The sequence below is a fragment of the Euprymna scolopes genome, chromosome 24 (assembly GCF_053919585.1).
Source record: "Euprymna scolopes isolate OS-2025 chromosome 24, ASM5391958v1, whole genome shotgun sequence".
Taxonomy (NCBI): Eukaryota; Metazoa; Mollusca; class Cephalopoda; order Sepiida; family Sepiolidae; genus Euprymna; species Euprymna scolopes.
In genome coordinates, this window is record NC_136505.1 from 28917924 (window position 1) to 28944468 (window position 26545).

Here is a 26545-nt window from a genome sequence, read left to right on the forward strand (position 1 = left end):
TGTAAGACTTATTATTTATTACTGTATATATAATTGTTACTTATTTACTGGTTTGTAAAGGAAATAATAGTAATTGATTACATTATGGATTCGCTTGGTTCTGTTCTTATTTCTTAATTTCTTAATTTTATATATTTTGTGTTATATATCTTATGTTTTATACATATATTATGGCATTTTTGGCCTTCGGGACAAGATCAAAGTGTAGTATCTGTTCCGGCAGATACTGCACTTAAGATGATTTGTACCAGTCAATGGAGGGGAAACCCTCTATACTGGGACAATTATTATTTTTGGTAACCAGAGTGCCCCCTTTTTGCCTACTTTTAGGGGAGCTGGTTTTTACCTCACATTAAAAACGGCCTTGTGCCTAATTTGCTCAGTGGGGGAGCAAATAAATACCATCTGTTCTTCAGATGCTGCACTTCTATTTCTTGTTCTCTTTCGGTGGAGGAGAAATCCTTCACGACTGAGACAATTTTTATTTTTGTACCTTTTCTCCACCTTAAAAACGACCCTGGTGTCTAACTCTGTCCCGTGGGGAGGCATATTAAATAGGTATATTATGGCATTACATATTAATTATCTTATAAGACTGTCAGATGCAAGTTGATATTTCAGCATACGTGTATAGCAAATATTAATATATAGATATTATTTGTTATTTCTAAGTAAAGCCTGTTAACAATTGTGTTGCTGTTTAGGTAATTATATCAAGAAACTGCGATTAGGCTTAGATCTGTTGTTTATTTTGGAGGTGATTTTTTTATTTGCAATATTTCCTTAATTCTCAGATTACCCATGTCTCCTTATGTAGCAAGTATATACTCTTACAGTTACATGTCGTATTATATGAATTAAGTATTGCTATTTGGGAACTTATTGATGTTACTATAGTTAGATACATATGACTTTTTTTCAAGTTTGATACCATAGTGTGAGACTGTTTCTATTGATAAGTTTATTTTATTTATGCAGTGTAACATAATTATTCCTTAATAATTCTGCCCAATTCAATGTGATTATTTATTGAAACCTTATGGGAGTATGAAGGAATAAACAAAGTTAATATTTATTACTATTTAGCTTATTGTCTGTTAATGATTGTTTAAAAAATTTTTTCATTGATTTGATTCTTTGCTGGTCTATTAGATTGTGTTTGTTATAGTATTATAAATTTTGCTTATATTATGGAGGTTGTCGTTATATTTGTACTCGTTAGGATGTTATACACATCTCATGATAGATTACTCACTGATAATAACAGGTGATGCCTGAGTGATAACATATCTCTAAAGATTTCCAGTACTGCCTATCTCTTTTGTTCTCAACTATCTCACCTTATATCTGTTATGACACTCACAACTGATGCCGTGTTTTCGGAAAGCACATTGTTTATTGTTTATTGTTATTATTATTATTATTATTATTATTATTATTATTATTATTATTATTATTATTATTATTATTATTATTTACTTCGAGTTCTCTCACAGGTCATAATCAGAGATTACTCACTGACGACAATCTGTGGTGCTCTCTGGAATCTGGCTGACGAGTTGCCCCCCAGATATCTAGTACTCGTCACTTCCTTAATAATCTTCATAAATGAAGTCACCTCATCGCAACATCTGTTTACCATTGGGGTCTTACTGACGGAGGAACTAGAATTTGTATAGTAACGAGCCTCATCATTATCGCAGTCCTTTTCGCAGTCATCCAGTGAAGGTTTAGTTGGTGCTTTATCTCCTCTATCTTTGCGTGTTCATTGACTTTTCAATATGAGATGGTTCCAATTTAAGCCGACACTACAATTTTTATTTATTTACTTAAAAATGAGAGAGGAGCAGAGAGAGAGCTAAAATAGAATTATTTCTGATTTTTTTGCTTCATTATTTTTTTTTTTTTTGCATTCTGATGCAGATGCTCATGTTTATAAGTCTCTACATTCAAGGGTTTCCATTACAATTTCAGCTATTTTCATTATTGCTATCTGTTGTATTTTCTCGCGCATCCCTTTAATTAGGATTTCCTGCGCTCTTTTTTTTTTCAAAGTTATTCGAGATTGTTATATATGCTTCTACGATTATTAGTTCTATCCTTACTTTCTTGACCTTTTATATCCCTTTTATCTCTGACCATTCCGTGAATTCTGCTTCTCCATTTCCTGTTGTCTTCCGGAACGTCTGGAAGATTTTTTTCATTCTTGTTTACTATTATTACATTTGATCTATTTGCTTCGATGAGTTTATCTGGTTTTACATCCATATCAAATAGGATTTTATGGTTTCCATTTTCAAGTACTTCTACCAGTTTGTGCTCGTACCATTTGCCTAAATATTCAAGATTCAGTTTTATAGTTCCTAGTATTTTTCCTTCCCAACCTGGCCATGTCTATTCTTATATTATTTTGGTTTGCTGCATTCACTAATGATGAGGTTTATCATTACCGAGAGAATCTGAATTCGTTATTATCTTGTTTTGTTGATATTTACTTTGATATCATTGATTCTAATCGCGTTATCTTGTTCAGCTATTATTAGTGATTCTGTTTTTCTGTATAGGTGTCCTTGTGCAACCGTGTCCAAGTGTTTTCGTGGGTCACATCCGATGCTTTCCTTAAGAATCGTCCTTGCGGCATTTTTTCCTCCTATTTGTATTTTCTCGTTATATCATTTGCTTTTCTGTTCTCTATTTTTGTTAATTTTTTACAGTTTCCTTTTCTACGGTGATTACCGTTTCTGTGTTCTGTGTTATGTATTTATTTTTGTTGCGTTATTCACAGTCTTCTGTACTAACCAGTCCTTCTTTCCCCTATTTCCCTGTTACGCCAGTCTCATTTCTTGAGTGTAATGCATTGTGTATGGGCATAAGTTTGATGGTCAAGATGCCTCAGTTAGTCTTTGGTCTTGCCTAGAGTAGTTTACTAGCGAAACGGCCGATATGTTTATACATTTAATTTATTACTTCATATTTGTTACTATATTGATTTGTTTCTAGGGGGTTTCTTGTTCTTCTGAGGTGTTATCTTTTTATTATTAATGTACTATGTAGCACTCAGAAAAGTACAAAACATCTATGCTTTTATATGAAATAAATGGCATCGAAAATCTATTTTTGGCCCTTTCCCCAGTTTTTTTTTTTTTTTTTGCAAAATTGTCACTTTCGAGAATTTTGCGTAGAATCTTATTAATGTTAGTGATAAACAGGACGAGAGATTCCAGCAGGATATTTCCGTAGTGGATAAATATTTTAAAGGAAATTGGAGCCCTGGCATGCTAGCAGACTATTGCTGGAATATAAAAAAAAACAACAAAAAAAAAAAAAAAACGGAGAATGCCACTCAACACAAGAGGGTTAAGAGGAAAATGTTGTTTAAACTGACAATTCTGCGTTTTTCATTCATAACTAAGAATAATAAAATATGATTTAGATTACATGAACACGGTGCCTGATCTAGAAAAAGGAAGGTAGATTTTATATTAGGACAATTTTCTTACACCGACACAGGTCTTATGTGGTATGTACTTTTTTAAACCTGAAATTTGTTGCACCATATAATTAGACATAGGAACATGAAATTTGTTACACAATATAATTAGAAATAGGAACATTACATTTGTTGAACAATAGAATTAGACATAGGAACATTAAATTTGTCACACAATATAATTAGACATAGGAACATGAAATTTGTTGCACAATATAATTAGACATAGGAACATGAAATTTGTTACACAATATAATTAGACATAGGAACATGAAATTTATTACACAATATAATGAGACATGGGAACATGAAATTTGTTACACAATATAATAAGACATAGGAACATGAAATTTGTTGCACAATATAATTAGACATAGGAACATGACATTTGTTACACAATATAATTAGACATAGGAACATGAAATTTGTTACACAATATAATTAGACATAGGAACATGAAATTTATTACACAATATAATTAGACATAGGAACATGACATTTGTTACACAATATAATTAGACATAGGAACATGAAATTTGTTACACAATATAATTAGACATAGGAACATTAAATTTGTTACACAATATAATTAGACATAGGAACATTATATTTGTTGCACAATATAATTAGACATAGAAACATTACATTTGTTGCACAATATAATTAGACATAGGAACATAACATTTGTGGCACAATATAATTAGACATAGAAACATTAAATTTATTACACAATATCATTAGACATAGGAACATTATATTTGTTACACAATATAATTAGACATAGGAACATTATATTTGTTACACAATATAATTAGACATAGGGACATTATATTTGTTACACAATATAATAAGACATAGGAACATTAATTGGTTACACAATATAATTAGGCATAGGAACATTAAATTTGTTACACAATATAATTAGACATAGGAACATTAAATTTGTTACACAATATAATAAGACATAGGAACATTAAATTTGTTACACAATATAATTTAACACAGGATCATTAAATGTGTTACACAATATAATAAGAGATAGGATCATTAACTTTGTCACACAATATAATTAGACATAGGATCATTAAATTTGTTACACAATATAATGAGACGTAGGAACATTAAATTTCTTGCACAATATAATTAGACATAGGAACATGAAATTTGTTACACAATATAATTAGACATAGGAACATTAATTTGTTACACAATATAATTAGACATAGGAACATTAAATTTGTTACACAATATAATTAGACATAGGAACATTATATTTGTTGCACAATATAATAAGACGTAGGAAATTCAAATTGTTGCACAATATAATTAGACATAGGAACATTATATTTGTTACACAATATAATTAGACATAGGATCATTAAATTTGTTACACAATATAATAAGACGTAGGAACATGAAATTGTTGCACAATGCAATCGGATATAGGAATATTAAATTTGTGGCGTAATGTAATTAGACATAGGAACATTAATGGGTTGCATAATGTAATTAGACATAAGAACATGAAATTTGTTGCATAATGTAATTAGACATAGGAACATTAATGGGTTGCATAATGTAATTAGACATAAGAACATGAAATGTGTTGCACAATATAATAAGACGTAGGAACATTAAATTTGTTGCACAATGTAATTAGACATAGGAACATTATATTTGTTACACAATATAATTAGACACAGGAACATGAACTATGTTGCACAATATAATTAGACATAGGAACATGAACTTTGTTTCGTAATGTAATTAAACATAAAAACCTGTAATTTGGTGCATAGTGTTATTAATAATTAATGACTGTTTTATTAATATTATTTTATATTAGCATGCAATATGTTAGTATAATAGTGTGTAAGTGTGTATTATCTCTGTGCACATCTTTCTCAAATTTGATTATATTCTCATATGTTTATTACATTGCCCATGCAAATGTAACCTTGCATTTTTATGCATATATGTGTTAGTGTGTGCTTTATTATTACAACCTTAACTGTATTATCTTAATTCATTGCAAATTGTTTCAATTGTTAGGATAAAAATTATCTATCCATATCGTCAGATTATTCAAGTTAAAATAAAAATTATTTTATTTTTACTTGTTTTAAATTGAATCATCTGACGATATGGACGGGGTATTTTTGTCCTGTCTATTGAAAAAAAATGTCATTAAATTAATACACTAACGTATTGAGCATTCATTATGCTTGTTTACATTATATATCTCTTTATATATATACATATATATATATAAAGTAATTATATACGAATCTATTATATATGTATATATATAATAGGGTTGTATATATTTGATACTACTCTCTATATAACGTTAATAAATATAAACATAATAATCATAATGATAATAGTCACATATAGTATGAAGATTTGTAATGCAAATAAGAAAAGCAAAATAAGCAATAAAAATATAAACAAATACAAGAAAATAGCATTATTTACTTGGGTTTCGTTTGCGTTGTTATAAGAGCGTTGAAAGAGAAATGGAATTCACAAACGTATTATACAAAACAACACATTCCAAATCATGTAAAGTGTAAATTCTATTCACTATAAAAAACTATATATATATATATATATATATATATATATATATATATATATGTATGTATATATATGTATAATTTTATAGTGGTTTATTAAATAAGTCAGATAGACATTAATATATATATATATATATATATATATATATATATATATATATATACTCACGTACAAAATAACATTTATCACAACACCTAAACTGAAAGGAGGTCAGAATACTACAAAAAAAGAATATCTACACTTTCTATAAGCACACAATGAGAAAGGGGTGTACCGGAGGTAAGCTGTGCCTATATCCTTTAAGTGCCCGCCTATTGGCTTATTAGGATGTGCGCGGTGGCAACTAGGAAGCTGATAGGCTAACTAGAAAATTCAGTAGCATGGGCGTATATGCAAACGCGCGATAACCACAACTTTTTCGCATAAGCTTGACGAATTTTCACGAGAATGAAACGCGGAATATTCCGTGTAGCTTAATTAACATATATATTTTCATAACTTAGTGTATAGATATATGTATATATATATATATATATATATATATATATATATATATATATATATATATATATATATACAGGGGGATCCATAAAAAACAGAGGACATTCAATTGTTTTCCTGAACATTTTAGAGTTAACCGAGAAAAAAAGGCCAAATACCCTAGTGTTTCGATCTGATGTTTGGAATATAATAAACTAGTTATGACCAAAGTTTCATTTCATTGGGACAAAACATTAAGAAAAGCGGCCTAATTAGAGGAGCCCGTTTTTTGGGGTCACCCGGCATATATATATATATATATATATATATATATATATATATATATATATATATATATATATATATATATATAAGGATATATCGGTATATATCTCGGTAAACGCCAGGGCAATATTGGAAAGCTCCTCGGATATCGAGGGATAGAAGTCCACATTGTCGAACTGTAGAAACGTATATTTATTTTTGTTTACTATATTTTTAAACCAAGTGGTTTGTCTACTGGTTGGATTTGTTTGCTTCCTTATTGTTTTACTAATACCACATATTTCTGGTTTAATTGTGTTTCTCAAGCCAGCACTAGTGTTATTATTAAAGTCATATTTGTGTTCTTTGTGTAAAATGTATGCTTTTCTACGTTTTAATTTACCAACTTTATCGCTAATGTTTAGTTTATCGGTGATTTGATTACTTTCCGTATTTATTATATTTATGTAGTTGCAATCTGTTGTATTCAGTTTTTGTAGTTTTTAGTAATGTTTTCTGTGATTACTTTGTTATATTCTTGTTTATCTATTTTAGAAGGTTTTATTCGAGTTGTTTATGTTTCTAACTATTTAGTGTAGATGTTATTTGAAACTATTATGAGGGTTGTAGAATTCTAAAATTTTCATTTCATTTTATAACCTCATTTTCGAAGTTTATCATGAGACTTACTGCCTTTGAATTTTTGAAGGTTAACCCGTAGGATTCTTTTTTGTTTATGTATTCATTTTTTTTCAAGAAGGAAATTTGCTCGCCATCGCATTCGACGTATTAGTTATTCTGGTTTTTAAATTAATTTTATAATATAACAATGTTTTTCATAACTTACTGCCTAGTTCTACCTATGTATTGACCACTTTTGTAAGTAAATACTGAAAATGCACGCATAAATTATTTCTTTGTATACTAAGTTATGTGATTAAATGTATAACTAATATATATATATATATATATATATATATATATATATATATCATTACTTCATTTAATCACATAAACTAATATACGAAGAAATAATAAATATATATATATTATATATATATATAAATATATATTTATATCGCAATCATGAAGGTAATACTTAAATTCATAATTAAAACATTTAAAATAAAGTCAACGTTTAAAATAAAGTTAATGGGCTAAAGAGAAGAAAAATGGGAGAGTAAGCTGACTGGTTTCGCCCCCGCTTTATCAAAGCTGTATCGAGGGATTTCTTTTGGAGAAAAAAAACACGAATGGGGATTGAAAATATGTACAAATAAAATCACGTTACGTTATGTATGTGGAAAAATGGGAGAAAACAATTGAAATACAGCAACATTATATTACTCGAAGCTTCTAGATACTAATCACGCTCAAACCTAAGAGGCATTCGATCTTCTTACAGAGGGAAGGCCTTCTCAACCGAACGTATTGTTAAGGAAAACGCCATCCCGTTACCTTACATCAATATACCGTAAACCTACATTCACGGGACTGTATACACGCTTAGATTCATTTTGTCCCCGAAAACGGAAGATAAATTTAATTTGGACCCCAACACATCGTTCCCTTATGATCTACTCAAAATCAAAATTGGATGAGGAATTAAAAACAATTACTGATACTCTCTCCAAAAATGGGTACACTTTGGATGTGATTACAAAGTTATACAAAGAAAAATAGCAAACGGTTAATAAATGTCCAGTGTATCTGCGTTTAGTTTGGCTGGTGGCAGTAAGTGAGAAATTTGCAAGCAAATCAGCTCATTGTTATTTTGCTTCAAATGTACGTGTTGTGTTCTCTACGAGAACGTTAATGCCATCCTCTCGAAAAGTTGTTCTACTGTTCCCCCCTCCCTCTTCATAATAATAATGTAATTTACAATTTTGAATGTAATTGCAGTGCTAACTACGTGCGTCGAACAACATTAAGATTGGATGGAAGAGTCCAACAACACGTACCTACCAAAATCAGAAATGGGGCATACCAAGCAACAGACGTAATTGCTAATAAATACGGGTCTTCAATTACTGACTAGCTTATGAAAAAAAAAAAAACACTTGTGCAGCGAACTTTAGCACGAACTCTTTTTCAATCCTGGGTCGTGCTAACTCATTATTTCATTTAAAGATCTTGGAGACTGTTCACATTCGGTTGAGAAGGCATTTCTTTGATATAGCTAGGACGAAACCGGTCAGCTGACTCCCCCATTTTATTTTCTTCTCTTCACCCCATTAACTTTGTATATTGCCGCTAGTATTAGTATGCTGTGACTAATATTAATCAAGCAATGTAGAGTAAGCATCGAATGTTGTAGCACTATCTCTACGATAAATTCAGGAAAAACTTCAGAAAATTAGTTTGGGTAATTTTTTTATTAAAGAATGGCCCAATTGTTCAAAGAATTCGCTAACGTAATATGTACATATGGAGCTGTCGAGAGTGTTGGGAAAAACGATTCAGGCATGGAATCGCGTGGATTTTTACGAAAGAATGTATGTACACACACACACACACACACACACACACACACACACACACACACACACACACACACACATATATATATGTATATATACATACATATACATATACATATATATATATGTATGTATGTATATATATGTGCATGTATGTATATATATGTATGTATGTATATATATATGTATGTATTATATATATATATGTACGTATGTATATGTATGTATGTATATATATGTACGCATATATATATGTACGTATATATATATATATGTATGTATATATATGCATGTATATATATATATGTATATGTATATATATATATATATATGTATATATATATGTGTGGGGGGCAAACCATTATAATAGACAAAGGAGGAACTTAGATGAGAAAAGAAGGTGCTATTATGTGGAAAAAGCAGAACATCACTTTGCAGAATGGTGAATCACATGAATTAATATGGAAAACAAAGATCTAAGGAGAGAAGCCATGAGAAACGATCATTTACTTAAGAGGAGAAGAGCGAACTGAGTGAAGAATGGAAAGTGCCGGTAAGAATCGAAAAGTAGGCAACAGACAAAGGGGTTTTAGGCGCATCTTATGAATAAAAGAAGCCAAGTAGAAACCGTTTTGAAAACACGAGGATGAATTATATTGGACATCGGGCTAATGGGGAAGTCATTCTTTATAGGGGGGTCTCTCAGGGCAGAGTAGAGAACGGAGTAGAATGATAGATAGATATATAGATAGAGAGAGAAAAAGAGAAATGAGGAAGATGGAGAGATATAGAGATATATAGAAATATATACAGAGAAAGAGGGAGATAGACAGAGAAATGGTGAGATAGAGAGAGTAAGAGTGAGATATCAATAAAGGAAAGAGAGGTCAAGATTAAGAGGAAATGAATGACATAGAGAAAGAGAAACTAAGAGATGCACACACACACACACACACACACACACATATATATATTTAGTAATGTGATTGACAATTTAAAATTCAAATTAGAATTAAAAATTAAAAATCTGTTTCATAAGAAGGAACAATAACAAAGGTAATAATTAGCCTTTGTTGTTGGTCCTTCTTATGAAACAGATTTTTAATTTTTAATTCTAATTTGAATTTTAAATTATCAATTACATTACTTAATATTAAAGTAGCTCTAGGATATTTGCCTACCGAGCTTATTATATATCTGCATTACAACAAGCACTGTTCTTTTACTGAATTTAATTAAATTAGTGATTTTACTATCACATTGAAATACACTCTGCACCTTAGACTACTTTTCTAATCCCCTTTAAATTTATATATATATATATATATATATATATATATATATATATATATATATATATATATATATATATATATATATATATATATATATATTAGCAAGCCGCCTAGCGTTCCCCGATCGTAAAATACGCATAGATATTATAGTTTAATTAATGAAGAATTCTTATTTATCATGAACAGAAATACCGTAGGTCTTAAAGGTTACATTAAATTTCTTTACAAAAATGGAGCAAAAACAAAACAAAACAAAAAATGCGCAAGAGAGTATAACGTTTCTTTTCTAAACATTTCACATCTGTAAGTAAAAAAAAATGCGTGAAATTTTTTTGTGTAAAGAGTTGCGCAATCTCCAACCACCCCCCTCCTGAGTCGACATTGTTGAATACCAGTGCCAAGTGGACGTTCAAAACGACTGGAAACAATGCCGACATAAGCGGAAAGCACGTACACGTAGACTTCCCAAATGGTCATATATATATATATATATATATATATATATATATATATATATATATATATATATATATATATACACACACACACAAAGGGCGTCCCAAAAGTAATGCCTCTTATTTTTTAATACGTTCATATAAATCATCAGGGGGATTTCAAATTGCATTGTTATGATAAATGAACTTATGCAGTCATGGCCTCTTTATTGCATATAGTGAGTGTGTGAGGTTCTGAGCAAGAAACACTTATCATTGACGCGCGTCACAAGCAGAGATGCCTCATTAAATTCCTTGCAAAAGTCCATTGAGAATGGTGGTTACTATATGAATAATGTTATTATGAAGCACGAAAAGTCACACGTTTCGTTGGTACTAATCCCGTTTTCGTAGCTCCTTAATGTTCTGAGCTAAAAAAAAATAGGAGGCTTTACTTTCGAAACGATCCTCATATGACAAAATGCACTCCAGACGCCTAAGCGTCGCTATCGTTCATCGCTGACAAAAGTGCATTGAGAATGTTGGTGACTATGTAGAAAATTAAATTCGGAGGCAAAAATATTTATTTTAAAACGACCTCATATATATATATATATATACATATATATATATATATATATATATATATATATATAGAGAGAGAGAGAGAGAGATGGTGAGAGATAAAGAGTGATACAGAGTGATAAAGGGAGAGAGAGGGAGAGAGAGACGGACAGACCGACACGCCGAGAAACAAATATATAGAGAGAAATAAAGAAAAAAGATAGATTTAGAACGAGAGATAGATAGATTGATAGATAGATAGATAGATAGAGAGAGAGAGAGAGAGAGAGAGAGAGACAGACGGACAAAAAGAGAGGGAGGTGACTTGAAAAGAAATCTAGATGAGAGACTGAGAGAAAGAGAGAAAGAAGGGAAGAGATCAAAAACAACGATAGAGGCTAGAATTCTTATTATTTAATGAAGAGCACTGCTTACAAGTCAGGATAAATCTCCTGTATTAAAAGCAAGATAAATAATAAAAATAAAAGAGACACAATTTTAAATAATCAGTGTTGATATTTGTCCTCTTCTCCCGTGGCGAAATCTCATATAGGCATAGTTTGTCATTAATATGAGAAATACATAATATAGAATAAAGAAATGTAAAACGAGCAAGATTTTTAATTAATTACTTATAAAACTGACCTTTTCGTTTCCCTTCCATCTCAGTCGCATTAATATCCTACCCCATTTGCAATTGTACAAAAGCGACACGTTAATTTTATATTCAAACATGCATTCGCGCACCTACGAAACTCCATGAGTTCGTATACATCAATACATATACCACTGTAACATAACGCGGACGTGCATATGCAAATGCCTGCAAAGTGACGTCACCAGTAAAGTAAACAAGTCCATGAAAAAAGAGAAAGAGAACGATCACGTTAGAAAAGTGGATAACGTTCGCGATCATGTGCAAGGCGTGAAGGACGCTCAAGAAGACGATTACATGAGGGAAGGCATAGCGGTAAAGTAACGGTAAAGAGAGAACAAGGAAATAAATGTCGTTGTATAAAACAAAAAAGCGAGTTGAAGTTCTTTCCTATTCTTGGTCTCCTTTGCGACAGAATATAGAGCTTGCTGGTTCTTGGACAACGTTACACTAAGAGAGAGCGATCATGCAAACTATAAATAATTTCAAATCTAATGCGACCAAGTACTTGCAATAAGCCATCTTCATAAGTAATCGAAATTTTTTCATTCCATTCACCATTTCAAATCTTCTCTTAGTGTTAGATATTGGCTAGCAACGCCGGGAAGAAAAACATTCGATGAGTTTCACACGCGCAACTTAATTCCACGTGAAAAATTAGGGTCTTTGCTCCATTGTCAAATGGAATGCATAATTTGACACAGAAATATGTGAGAGCATATCGGTCAAATTATTAAAGCAATAGACAATATAAAATATTAAACATTCCGATAGGAAAACAATGTTTATATAAATCAATTGTCATAAATGGAAAGCCGGTCAGTCGGTCAAAAAGAGCGAGACTGTCACATTTCTTTCATCGCCCGACATCATACGCATCTCCCCCCCCCTCGCACGCCTTTCAAAAAAGTCAGAACATTAGTAATAATTTATAATCAAAAGATGGTTGTCGCTGTGAAATAAAAGAAACATATTTCTTATGGATCAACTGTGTTGTGGTTTTACGCGCTGTCAGTGTGTATATATTTTGTATCAGAGAAATAGGCAGATGTTAACAATTATATACACTAGACAAACGCATTTCCAACAACCGACCGCAGCGAATACATAACAGTAGTATTCTTCATCAATCAAACGACGGTCTACCTATCCATCATTAACCATCATTCTTGGATCTTTGCATTAATAGTGACGCTTTTATAGCATAACATTTAAAAAAAAATAATCTGCAACGCTTGATCAAGTTTGATATTTTTAGAAAGAACTTGCAGGCCCGCTCGGCGTTGCCTGGTCGTAAAATATGCAGAAATACCATATTTTAATTCATTCAGAAACTGAGACATGTGCTTCCGAGTATTATGTTTTTTTCTAAACAGTTCACTTCTTGTAAGTTCAAAAAATATTCGAGCTGATATCGAAACTAAAACATAAAATCAGCAAGTCAGATACAATAACCTTGAAACGCATAAAACGGTGCTTTCAAAACTATATATTCTTAACATAAGTAATCTGTCATGTAAACGATACACGCATGCACATTCGTAAAACACTTGACAAGCAAACACACATCCGATGATCTCCACGTACCTATGGTTCAATTTCGACCCCTTAGCGAATCTTTTATCCTGATAAGAACCGATTACAATCTTTTCCACATGTCTGAATAATATATCAAATTTCAAGTGCGTAGATCCGAAATTCGTTGAGTGTATATGGTTGAGAAATGTCTACACACACATTCTCACTTTTAGAGATATATAAATAAGTAAAGTGAATGCTTATTTTTGTAGCTCTGGCAATAAATTGTATCCTCTAGTGGAAATGCGACAAACATGCATACGTCTTGCCCCATCGTCTTCGTGAACTCTTATCCATCGTCTGAGTAATTTATACTGTCCATCGCTTTATTGCAGGTTTAAAACGCCAAAAAGGGGACGATTAACGGTTATCGAAAGGGACAGGATTGTTGCTGGACTCGCAGAAGGATTGTTCATTAAACATTTAGCTATGGAGCTGGAAAGGGGTCCAAGAACTTTGGCTTCATTCGTGAACAACCCCAACACCAAATCTAGAAAGAATAAGGGCAACAGGAGAAACCTTTCCCATCGGATAATTCGCAGGGAAGTAAACCGAACCCCAAACAGTACCAGTGCTTCCATTTTTGCAAGAGTTGGAATCGCTCTAAGATCCAGGCAGGCCCGATGAAATGTGTTGAATGAGATGGCAAGGAACATCAAGCAAACAACAAAGGGAACAACGCTGCCTGTGCACAGAATTACATGAAAATGAATTTCCAACGTGCCCTATTTGCAGATGAGACCCGTGCTACTCTTGACAGTCCGGAGGGATGGGAAAAAGTTTTGAACTCAAACAAAACTCTAACCCCTTACAGAGTGCATTGCCAACAAGAAGGTGGATGCATCATTTTTTACGCGGGAATCATTGGGAATAAGTAAACTGGACTATTCCGATTTCCACAGGGTGTAAAATTTACTAGCACTGCGTACATAGCCTTTTTGGAATAACATTTTCCACCATGGCTAGATTACCTACCGTTGTCACGTCGTTTTCAAATGATTTTTATGCATGACAATGCAGCATCTAATTCTGTTAGGGCGACTGCAGCCTTCCTTGAATCTATGGGCTTCTTTGGAGAACCCCTCTTAAGCTGGCCACCGTGTTCTCTGGATCTTAAGCCCATTGAACATTTGTGGTCAATATTGAAAAGAGGTGATTGTGAGGGAGGAGAGCAATTTACTTCAAAACATGCGCTGTGGAAGAAAATCGTTTAAGTCGCCATGCTCATAACCCCTTTTCAGATCAAACAATTGACTTTTTCGGTGGACTAAACGTTGTTTTAAGTTATTAAAAAAATGGTGGATATGACGATAAATATTTAGAGCTTAGCACCTATTATGTCTTTTTGTTCAGTATTCTTTAACAGAAAAATATAAAAAAAGTAAAGCTTTCATGATTAGACATTGTATTTTTGCCCTAATCCAACATTTTAAGAGACCTGCAATAAATCGATGGACAGTGAAAATTATTTAATAAAGAATAAAATGTGATAACTTCGTGAATATCGCATGAATTTGAATAAAAGTTTGAGAAATAACTAACCTAAAAGCAGTCATTTGATCATACAATTTTACTTTTTTGTGATATATATTTAGTGAAATATTGATATTTTACTAATCTGCAATAAAGCGATTGCCTCAATATATATATATATATATATATATATATATATATATATATATATATATATATATATATATGTGTGTGTGTGTGTGTGTGTGTGTGTGTGTGTGTAAAACTGGATTGGAATAAATAGTTGTAATACTTGCAATCCAACGAGTCACAAGTAGATCTATTATTTTATAATATTGTTTTTATTCGTATACAACTTAGTCATCGCCAAAGCATTTTGATCTCTCAGAAACTAGAAGAATGCAAGGTTTCAAAAATGAGATAAGACCTCTTTGTAATATGAACAAACTTATACAGTTATAATGAAAAACATTTCAAGACATAGATATTTTTTGTAAATATTAATTATTTTTGTTAATTTGATTTTTAAAAGAATGTTGAAATTTGAAAGCTCAAAAACCAAATTTAAAATAAAGACATTTTAAAAAAAAACCCTAAAAAACAAAATCGTAATGTTTGAGAAACATAAAAAAAACTAAATGGTAATTTTTGAGAAACCTAAAAAAAAGCAAAAAAAAAAACGAAAGAATAATAATTTAATGAAATTAAGAAAAGAAAGCAAGATTTTAAATGAAAAGTGAATAAATTAATATTTTATTTAACATATCTAAATATTCTATGAAGCATAAAGTCGTTTCCTTTGCTTATCCGTTTTGAGAGTCTGGTAGGTTTAAATTATGGAATTCCCTGTATTTTGTCTGGAAGATGTTCAAGTCAGTGTGAAAGTTTCGATACGCATTGGAAACGGGAAGGAAGGAAGCCACGGAGTAAAAAGGGAGCTGAAAAACACCGACGTCTTGGAGGGATTTTCTTTCTGTCTTCCATATTCTTTGAATTTTAATTTAAGTGCACATCATACAATACCGCAAGTCACTGTGAACTATTTTGCATAGTGTAGATATTCCCAAGACATCCTCTACTTAATCTAAACCCTTGGAAACAGCATAGACACCCCTTGTACAGCTCGTGGCGTAACATTTCAAATTTGCTAAGGGCCACGACTAGCGCTATCTGATTTTTTTTTTCCTGAGCCCTTTCCTGTTTTTGATGTCTGCCATTGGCGTCTGCCATTTGAAGGGTTCCTCTCGTTGCGAAGCCTCGGGACGTTCTTCTTTCGATTCGAAAACTTTCTGTTCTGGCAGTGTTAGGGGAAAGTCTGGAAATAATTCTCATATTGGAAGGGTGGAATTAGGAAGCGTCTCTCTCTTACTGTAAATTGCCGGAGACGAATTTATCCCTATATCAGCCTGACACGCACAAATATTTATGCATGTCATAGAATATAGAGTTCAATAGAACAATACCCATCCCAGCGCGGGTATAAACTCATAGTTTTACGCTAATTTTATTTCCTCCTGCAAAGATTAAAGACAATATTTCAATTATATAAAAGGAACTTTGTGTGTGCATGTGTGTGAGTTTGCTCGTTATAGATTCGAGAACAACAGGCCCAATTTTAATTAAATTCTAAACGGATATACTTCATGTCTCTGGCAGTGTTCTTAGATCGGGTTTGTATTGGAATGTCTTCGATAAGTATCTGTGATCGATAATCGAAAAAATTCGATGAAAGAGGATTCTGCTTATTTCTTATTGAGCCGGAAAAGATGATGGTGATATTTTGCGGTTGCATCCTTTTCAAGCTTCTCTTCATATTCTCCATCGTTCTACTGACAATTTCATTCTATTCCAAAAGATATTATCCTTGAGTACCTTTAGCCTTGATAAGTGTTAATCTATAAATAAAAAAGGTGAAATAATACGAAATAAAAAATAAAGTAAAACGAAAACAACTGAACATTATCAATAAAACCTGCTTCATAAATGAAAGAATATCGAATTATATTAAGTAAAAAATATTGACTAATAAATGATTAATCATTATTGAAAAATAAAACAATAAAAGAATATCAGTTAGTATTAATTGCACATTAATTAAATCCATCAATTTAAACAATATTCATAAATATTAAATCTTATTGAATCAAATCACGTGAGTAACATTGACTAATATCAATGTTAACTAATATTTTGCAACCAATATTACTTAAACAATATTAACTAATACTAATATCTCTTTGTCTGTGTGTATGTGTGTGTCTGTGTGTCTGCAAGTTCATTCTCTATCAGCCACAAAAGGACTAGGCTAATTTTATAAACATCTTACACAAATGTATGTCATGTGTCTGGAAGTGCTCTTAGATAGGTTTGGAATTACTCCAATAAGTATGGAAAATTGATTCTCGAAAAATCCGATTAAGCAAGGGACACATTGAATTTGACCAAAGTTAACACTATTATGCAGCCTAACATCGCAAGTGCATTTGAGAAGTTCTATCACCAAGCAAGAAAGGTTCGGCATATGAAATCAACAATAGGTTTTTTGGTTAGATAGAGGCAAGTTCGAAATGAAGATTTTTGTTTAGAGCGCAATTAAACCATAGTACTTGACTTTTGCATTTTTAAATTTAATTCAAGCCATAATAAAACAATTATTTAATAAAATCAACAATAGGTTCTCTACAGTGCAATGCAGGCAGCAATATATTCTGGAGTAAGTGACTGTGGAGAAATATGTGGAGCTTTTTCTCTGTGCACCACGGTAGATCGCCGACTAAAGAAGGCAATCAATCGATTTGATTGAAAAACTGTCAATTTTACTGATTTCGATGAAAATAAAAGTATTGGAAGCGTGGAACAATCGTTGATCCTCATTTAATCCTGGACAATGTCGGGTTTCTCTGCTAGTTGACTAAGATTAATGAACCAATATCAACTTAAATAGACAAAATTGATTAATATTATTTAAACAATATCAAATGAAATAATAGAAAACAATATTTATTTATATCAACTATATATTATTCAATTATGAAAAAAAAATTATTAAATAATATTGAATCAACCAAAAATCTATATCCTATTTCTCTTATTCTGTCTGTTTGTCCGTTCCACTTTTCTTGGAAAAAAACTGGAACAGTCCGACTGATTCTTTGTATGCACCTTTGCTATGATAAGGTGCAGCGGATTAAGTGTTATTGTATCTGTTCCATGTAAGTTAGTGGTTAATCGTGATAGTACTTAAGTTCCACTTTTGCTCGGAAACTACTGGGTCGATCTGGCTGATAAATATTTGTTTGAATAATGCTTGCGTAATTATTGTTGTTTTACATATATGATTAAAAAAGTGATGCATTTCTATTAAACGATGACATGACACCAGACAGAACTGTTACCCCAAAATAATAAGCTCCTTCCAGATTCACAAGATGCCTCTCAATGTTAAAAGCTAACAGCTGACTTAGTTTATAATTACTTTAATCGACTGACATTCTGATTTGTTACATATTCAAAAAATAATAACTTGAATTCTGCTCACGCCATTTTAATGTATGTTAACTAGTCTCGGATATATCTTCTATAATATAAAGCTGTGTGTGTGTGTGTGTGTGTGTGTGTGCGCGCGTGTGTGCATCTGGTCACGAATAGGCTTTTATATGGTTGACTATTTAATAGAAAACTCATTACATATAATGATAGAAGGTGTATCGAGACACAGGAATGGGTATGCTTGATCTGGCAGAACGGTGGTTCATTAAAATTGTGGGGTCTGCGTTCGCGCGTGATCCACAAAGTATGAAAATATAAAAATTAAAAATGAAAAAAAAAAAACAACGTTTACAAGTATTTTTGATATAGATCTACATAATAATACTTTGATAAGTATGTTTTAACTTAAATAGGGATTGTATACTAAAATTGTGAGGTCTGCGTTCGCGCCTGGCCTCCATACAATGGAAATATGCACAAAATTTAATAAAGACTTTTCATATATATCTGCGTAAGTATACTTTGATAATTATGTTTCAGTTTGAAGAAATATGGTATAATAAGATTATGGGGTGTTCGTTCGCACCTGACCTCTATAGAATGGAAATATGTCACAAAGTTTAACAAGGTTTTTTTAAATATAGATCCACAGAATATTGTGATAAGTGTTTCAGTGTGAACAGATATTGAATAATAAATTATGGGGTTTATCTATTTTATTTTTACTTTCATCATATTTTGCATTCGTTTTGATACCCCCAAATTCGAAGCTATCTCTTTACAACCCTTCCTTTTCATAACCTATCATACGTTCATAAACCAGAGTCCATTTTCTATAGGCGGTTTTTGAACCCAGTCAACGACGGGTATGTTTACTTGTATATATGTATATATATGTATATATACATATATATATATATATCACAATTTATTTACAATACCACATTACGAGTAACAGACACGCATAGTGTTACTCATTTTCAAAATGTTAGTCTTTTATTATTAACAACTTCTGTAAAATTGTTTAAGCTCAATGTTGGCATATTAGTTTATAATATAGTTCAATAATTTTAGTTTGCGGAACTGGGCAAGCTCATAAGCGCATGAAACAATTTTGTAAAGTTCCATATATCATGAGCAGGACTCTATTATTAACATGACTGCATTCGCTATTTTGTTCACCGCATATATAATGCTTCAAGCAAGCTTATAACCATAATATAATTTAGTTCACTTGCTTTTACGTCGCCTTGCGTTCTTTTCTTCAGTTGCATTTTGCAATGCTTTATTTTTACAACATCCGGATTATCATGTCAGGTTCGCAGAATCATTGTAAAATTCAATTTCGAACAACCAAAATTATTGTTCATTAATCAAATTTCAATATTATTATTTAATTAATTTTAACAAAAATATACCTGGTTATTTACAGGCTCTAAGCATATATATATATATATATATATATATATATATATATATATATATATATATATATATATATATTATTTAGGGGTAAACAGTTACACACGGTCGCTACAAATAGCCATCTGTTTCAATCAATGAGACTTTCTCAGGCGACAGGGGAAAAAAAAGTTTTTTTTTCTGGCGTCGAGAGGTTCGGGTGGCCTGAGGAAGTCTCATTGTCTTAAATATATGGCTATTTTTAGCGACCATATGTAACTGTTTACCCCTAAATGATAAAAAATAATATTTGCTCTTTTTATTAGGCACTATCTAACAACCTCGTTGTATTTATTTGTCCCGAATTTTGAACACCTCAAACCTGCAGTGTGTGTGTGTGTATATATATATATATATATATATATATATATATATATATATATATATATATATATATATATAGTCCACACACAAAAACACACACACAAATATATATATATACATACATATATATATATATATATATACATATATATATATATAATGATGCATATATATATATAGAGTCAACACACAAAGACACACGCACAAATATATATATATATATATATATATATATATATATATATATATATATATATATAGTAATTTATAGAATATATATGGCGATTAAGCTACACTGAATATTCGGCGTTTAATCCACTCTAGGATTCGTCAGGCTTATGCGCAAATTCTGTGGTTGTTTCTCGCTTTTATATGGTCCTCTTTTGTTGGGGATTTTAGTTAGCCAATCAGCTTTCTAGTATCCACCGCGCACCTTCCTATCAGCCAATGGGCATGCATTTTATCGAACAAAGGATCTGTTTTAGAACAAGGTTAGTTGTTTAAGGCAAACCTTTTCCTTTTTTTTACATTCAACAATAAAAACACCGTATAAACACAACACTAGCGAATAAATACTGGGAACTTAAAGAAAGCGGTCATTCGCCGGTAGTCGAATGAAAAATAATAAGACAAGCTACCACGTGCAGACATTTAGATGACCCATGTGAATTATGCCTTCATGAAAAATTTGCTATCCTGTACTTTAAAGAACCCCAAAATCTATTAAACTGTAGAAGAGAAATAGCAAATAACTGTGTTCACAAAATAAAACTTACTCTAGGATAGCGATATAAAATAGCTTTAAAACTAAAAAAAACAATAGGAAATAAACAAATAATTTAATTAAATAAACATGAATATACATAAACGATCACACATATATGTATGTATATATATATATATATATATATATATGTGCATATATGTATGTACACATATCTTTATTTATATATATAAAAAACCTGGTTCTAAAACAGATCCTTTGTTCGATAAAATGCATGCCCATTGGCTGATAGGAAGGGGCGCGGTGGACACTAGAAAGCTGATTGGCTAACTAAAATCCTCAACAGAAGAGGACCATATAAAAACGAGAAACAACCACATAATTCGCGCATAAGCCTGATAAAAGTTAAGGTGTAATTGTGGACCCTCCCCCCTTTTAAAAAACCTTGTTAAACTGTGTGACATATTTACATTCTATGGAGGTCAGGCACGAACGAACACCCAAAGATTTTATTATACCATATTACTTCAAACTGGAACATAATTATCAAAGTTATCCCACGCAAATAGATATGAAAAGTCATTGTTAAAGTTTGTGACATATTTCCATGTAGTACAGGCGTGAACGCAGACCTCACAATTTTATTATACCATCCCTATTTAAGTTAAAACATACTTATCATAGTATTCTTATGTACATCTATATCAAAAACCCTTGTAAACGTTCTATTTATTTTTCATTTTTTATTTCCATACTTTGTGGATCACGCGCGAACGCAGACCGCACAATTTTAATGAACCACCGTTCTGCCAGATCCAACCTACCCATTCCTGATCCTCGATACATTTTCTATCATTATATGTAATCAGTTTTTTTAAGTAGTCAACCATATAGGAGCCTATTCGTGACCAGATACACACGCACACAGACACACACAGACACACACACAGACACACACACACACATACACGCAAGCGTTCAGCTTTATATTATATTATATTATATTATATTATATATATGTTTATATATATATATATATATATATATATATATATATATAACTACATTTAATCACATGAACTAATATACGAAAGTATAAATTTATGCGTAAACTTTAACTATCTACTTCCGCAGTGCTCAATACGTAGGTAGAACTAGGAAGTAACTTATAAAATATATACGGCATTTTAGCTACACAGAATATTATGCGTTTCATCCACGCTAGGATCCGTCAGACTTAAGCCTTACGATTGCAATTGAGCTACACAAAATAATCCGCGTCTCCACGCTAGAAACGCGGAATATTCTCTCACTCTCTCTCTCTCTCTCTCTCTCTCTCTCTCTCTCTATATATATATATATATATATATATATATATATATATATATATATATAATTTTAGGAGGTGCAAAATGTTCAGATACGATGGCTGTGTTTGAAATTTGTATATTTTTTATTTTGACATTTTGGGCTATCCTCCGCTCTTGTTCAAAAAATATATCGAATGAATCGAAATGAAAGAGGATGAAAATACTAGAAATGTCATCTTTGGGCTGCGTTTATTTTTTTGCTAAAACTTTCCAAATTTTTCACGTAAGTTGTCGTAACTGTTTCTTAAAGAACATTATCTAATTTTCATTTTTAAATTCTGAACATTTGTTCGACTTAATTTATCGGCGTCAACATAAAACGCAACTGCTCTCAATATATATTTCCATATATAATATTTTGATTGCAGAAATTCCTCTCCGAACCGAAGTTAGTTTTCGACAACATATGCCACATAAAATTTATTATGTCTAGACTAATAGACACTATCTTATGTTACTTTAGAACGACGTTTAAGACACATTTTCTCGTTATAATAAAATCCAACATTTCATTCTCGGAAAAACATCATCACAATCGCAACCATCTTTAGAGGAAGTAATTTTTATTTTTTCCTCTAAATACCAAGTCTTCCTTCCGCCCCAGTCAACACCTGGAGGAAAGATACATATTATGCATATTTTGTATTTGCACACTTCCTTACAGAATTATAAACTCAGCGACAGTACATAATATTTCCCTTTTCCAATTGAAAAATGATAAAGTCTCCCCAGACTAATTTCACCTCTTTCTGATTAGCTGAGCTCCGACCATAACTATATTCAAAATTAACGGTATTCGCATTCTCTCTCTTCCCCATATCCCTCTTTGTATATATTGTTTCCAACACACTCTCTCTCGCTCTCGTTCTTTTGCTCACTTTTTACATTTCTTTTTAGCCGAAGAAAAAAAAAATTCACGACGAGTCCGAATAAAAAAAACAACAAACATTTTTCTCCCATCCCCCTGACTCTCTCTCTCTCTCTCTCTTTCTTTATCTCGCTCGTTTGCTTGCTTTATACATTTCTTTTATGCCGAAAAAACGTACATTTTACGACGTCAAAACTACAGATACCACTTTTTATTTCCTCTCTCTCTCTCTTTTTCCCTCTCTCTATCGCTCTCTCGTCTATTCGCTTTTTACATTTCTTTTAATGCTGAAAAAAAAAGAGACAAACATTTCACGGCGTCAACGTTATCTCCAACAGATTTTATTCCTGATCTCTCTCTCCCTCTCTCTCGCTTTGTAATTTTATTTTTATGCAGTAAAAACATACATATTACGGCGACAAAACTACCTAAAATATTCTCTCTCCTTCCTCCCCCTCCTCTCTTCTCTTTCTCTCACTCTCTCTCGCCCCTTTTTATATTTGTTTTCATGCCAATAAAATAAAACAAACATTTAACGCCGACAACATAACCCACAACAGTTTTTATTTTCTTATTTCGCTCTCTCTCTCCCCCGAGCGCTCGCTTGCTTTTTACATTACTTCTTATGTTGAAAACTAATACACAGCAACACGTGCACAAACTAATCCACAGCGACGCGTGGCCGGGTACATATTGTTATAAATGATTAAAAACTAAAATGAATTCACTGAACAGAAAATCATAATAATAATAATAATAATAATAATAATAATAATAATAATAATAATAATAATGATAATTATGATATTAGTAATAATAATAATAATAGAAACAAAATAATGAATAAATAACATAATTTACGAAATAATACGATTATATAGTATGACTTTACATTTCTTTCTATCGTATTTTTCTCCATGCTATTTTATTATCATGTCAGTATTATTCGTTTTTAGTATAACTATTTATCTATATTTATGCACTTTTAGTTAAATATCTCCATTTGTCTATTTACTTAACTTTATGTATATATATATATATATATATTAATATATTTGCGCATGTGTATTAGTATATCTGTATACATATGTATGGCTATATACATGTATGTGTGTGTATGTTTTTATGTGTACGCTTGACAATAGAACTCTGGTTCGAATAGTCAAAAGGATAATAATTTTCAATCTCTATACATTAGAATTAACTTTAATTATTATTATTATTATTATTATTATTATTATTATTATTATTATTATTATTATTATTATTGGCTCACAAGGGGATTTCACACAGGAGTTCAGAGATTATTCCCTGTAAACAGTCCGTGGTGTTCTCTGGAAACTGAGTGACAATAAATCTCCCCAGGTTTCCAGTAATCTCCACATCTTTCGATAACGTTTGCAAATAAATTTGCATTGTCGCAACAGTTGCTTGTCATCAATTCCTCGTTGGCAGCAGCTATTGACCTTTTCTGGGATTTGAGTGGAAATAAGCCTCCCCAAGGTCCCAGTTCTCTTCTCATTCATTCGACTGAGGTCTGGCCAGTTCCTCGGTCTTTCTTTCCCCCTGTACTCTACTTGGTTATTTGGTCTCGCTCTTTTTGGAGTGGGGCAGTGATATGACAATGGGGGTAGGGTTGGATTAGAGAACTTATAGATATACGGTTTCAGTGTTATTATTATTATTATTATTATTATTATTATTATTATTATTATTATTATTAGCAGGACCCGTGTACCGACATTGCCTGTTTGGGTATGCCCTCCATATAACCTGTGAAAAGAAAAAAAAAAGAAAATACGGTCGTTAGTTGAAGCCAGAGCCGACCCAGTAAAATAGCTGGCACTGATGCTCGTAGTTAAAATGAATGTACCGTGTCGAAGTAACAAATTTAGCATCTCCAAACTTATTATTAGTATGGGGGTTTGATTATGTGCGGTTATTATTATGTGCTTTCATCTAACGTGTCAGCATTGTGTCACGAGGAAAAGAAACCCAAAAATAAAACAAAAATAATTCCCTTGGGTCTGTACAATGATTTCTATAGTCTTATTTTTTTTTCCTTATTTTCCTTTTGTCGCAAGAAATTGCGATGATTATTATCAAGTAAAGACTTTATTTTCAGATTAAAAAATAAAATTGACGTAGTATTTTTAATGACTGTAATAGTCGGGATTAATTTGTAATGTTCTAATAATTGGAATGCCTACTTTTATCCACGTCAGATGTAAATGCTAGTCCTAGCCTTTGAATCAATAACTATCACAAAGGAAAAGCCAAATTGGAAAAACAAAAATATGTATGCGAAAATATGTAAACATTTATGTAGTTTACACGTCATTATAGTTACAATTCGTGTGCTTGTGTAGAGTGTTGACGTTTTAAAGCGACGCATTTCATATATATTTATATATTGAAGAGTAAAGCTTCCAAATAATCGCGTGTTCTCTTACGATTTGTTCAGAAAAACACAAGAAAATTACGAAATTTTATTAAATGAAATCTATTACAGACATAAAATAGATGGCAAAAAATTGTTTTAATTCGTTCAATAAACTTCGTTTTTATTTTGTTTCGGAATAATAAAAAAACGCAAATAATAAAGAGCTAACCTCTTCAATTTTATTCAGAATTACTTACACGTCATTATCGTAATATTTTATGTGATTGTGTTGACTTGTGATGTTTTTAACTGACGAATTTCATATATGTTTATATATTTAATCTTTTTGCTTCCAAATACTCACGTGTTTTTTTTATTACGAAATATTTGGCAATAAATAAGTTCTTGTCAGTCCATTTAACAAACTTCCATATTTGTTACCTATAAATATCGTCAAAGCGTATGGAAAATATATAAAAAAATTACAAATAAACTTACGTATATTTAATTTTTTTACTTGTAGTATTTTTTGTGAAGAAATCTCTAATATATATAAATATATGAAATGCGCCAGTTTAAAATATCACCAATATCGATCGCAATGGGCTGTTCAATTTATGTTGTTTTGATAAA